This window comes from Triticum urartu, unplaced genomic scaffold, assembly GCF_056163025.1.
Source record: "Triticum urartu cultivar PI428250 unplaced genomic scaffold, HENAU_Tu73 scaffold2, whole genome shotgun sequence".
Taxonomy (NCBI): domain Eukaryota; kingdom Viridiplantae; phylum Streptophyta; class Magnoliopsida; order Poales; family Poaceae; genus Triticum; species Triticum urartu.
Window position 1 is genome coordinate 4,842,184 of NW_028260368.1, and position 2,035 is coordinate 4,844,218.

General features: G+C 32.7%; 2 non-coding genes across 2 annotated transcripts; both read right to left on the reverse strand.

Moving 5' to 3' along the window:
• Positions 1–1,455: 1,455 nt before the first annotated feature.
• TRNAW-CCA (transfer RNA tryptophan (anticodon CCA)) lies at positions 1,456–1,529 on the reverse strand. Its single transcript has one exon. It is a non-coding gene; the product is annotated as a tRNA-Trp (tRNA).
• A 139-nt stretch (positions 1,530–1,668) lies between these two features.
• Positions 1,669–1,742, reverse strand: TRNAP-UGG (transfer RNA proline (anticodon UGG)). Its single transcript has one exon. It is a non-coding gene; the product is annotated as a tRNA-Pro (tRNA).
• Positions 1,743–2,035: the final 293 nt, after the last annotated feature.

Consider the following 2,035-nt stretch of genomic DNA (forward strand, 5'->3'; position numbering starts at 1 on the left):
GTCTATAGGTAAGCTATATGTTATTCAAGGCATCAATAGAAAACCCCATTTTTGTAGGTTCTACTTACTTTTCATTGGCTTCGGAATAATAGAGTAATTCGGAATAGCAGCCAAAATCTTGGGAAAATCTAAGTTAATGATCAATAGGTTTGGATAAATAATTTAGGAAGGATATTCTCATACTGACACAATACAAGGACAAGTATATGTGAAATCTATCCTTTCATAATTCGTAATTCATCCTTGTATTGTTTGTTGGATTAGGTCTAACTTTCTTGACCAAACTGCGAGCGCGGAACTTTACGAGATGAAATAGGGAAAGACAGAAGATAGAATAGAACTTAAAAGGATAATTGAAGTGACTCGTCTTCGAATCTACTTTGGTTGGAGTTCGAAAAAGGAATAAAAATAAAGTAAATTCAAGGAAGAGCTTTCTTTTTTTTTTTTTTTTAACAGCCCCTTGGCAGGTCGTGGAATGCTTTTGTTCTCCTCTTATTCCATATGGAATACAATCAGTTAAAATAAGAAGGAATAGGGGAATATTCGATCGTTCACTCCAAAAAGAGGGTCCTATTGAAAAAGAAATTATCCAAAATAGAAAGAAGTTTTTTTTTTCAAATTCAATTGTTTATTTATCTCTTATTCAAAAATTTCCCTGAAAATTGAATTTCTTTTTTTCATTCAATGGGGTTAGATGATCTAGTTCTTAATATTATTACTTTACTCAATTGACAAATTCCACAACAAATCTCTTGATTCGGAATTAGGGACTCATGTATCATCTGATGAATCCACTTTCTTTTACACTTCTGTATCTTACTCTATCTTGTTTTTTAGTATTATCTAAAATAACTGATGAATTATGAATTTTCCATAACTTAGGTAAATGCTTTACCAACATATGTAGTGTAGTAAAAAAAAATAAATGGAATTTAACTCTTTCATGCTTACTTTAACTAGTTATTTTGGTTTTCTACTGGCTGCTTTAACTATAACCCCAGCTCTATTTATTGGCTTGAACAAGATACGCCTTATTTGAATTGACTGAATAATTATAATTCAGAAAAGAAAAATCTTTCTTTGGGATTCCTGGCATTCTACGACTCTTTTCCAGACTAATTAGGAATTCTTTTCTTGGTCATTGAGATTCGTGGATAATTTAGAGTACTATTTAGGGATAGATCGTACCTCTTTTTTTATCCCCTCGAACAAATCGAAATGATTGAAGTTTTTCTATTTGGAATCGTCTTAGGCCTAATTCCTATTACTTTAGCGGGATTATTCGTGACTGCGTATTTGCAATACAGGCGTGGGGATCAGTTGGATCTTTGATTGAGTCATTTTTTTTTTTTGATTGACCTCCTCCAGACCAGAGAGGAGGTCAAATTGAAATTGGAGTTACAATTCAATTTTGTTAAGTTATTTTACTCTGCTTCGACATAAAATAGATGGAATCACGCTCTGTAGGATTTGAACCTACGACATCGGGTTTTGGAGACCCGCGTTCTACCGAACTGAACTAAGAGCGCTTTCATTCATTCAAAAAGAAAATCTTTTTCTATTCCTAATGTATCTCACGTACGTATAGTCTCCACAAATTCAAGTTATACCCACTTTACTTTAATTGATCTCGTCGCTACTGCCTATAAAGAAGAAAGAAGTAATAGGTAGGGATGACAGGATTTGAACCTGTGACATTTTGTACCCAAAACAAACGCGCTACCAAGCTGCGCTACATCCCTTTTCCAAATTAAATTGTTGTACAATGCCATTGTACACAATTCCTGTCTTCTTTTCCACATCATAATTTTCTTCTTCTTTCTTTCTCTATCTATATATAGAACCCTCGTGTCATTTCTTCTTTTTGGTCTCATATAATTAAGGAATTATATACATATAAAATCCAATATAATTTCGCCTATAAAAGAAGGATTACTTTTCCTTGGTAATATATAGGAAGAAGGGGTCATCTTTTTCTTTTTTAGGGATAGGAAAATTTCGTCGATATGGTTCATTTTATATATAGCATAACAAT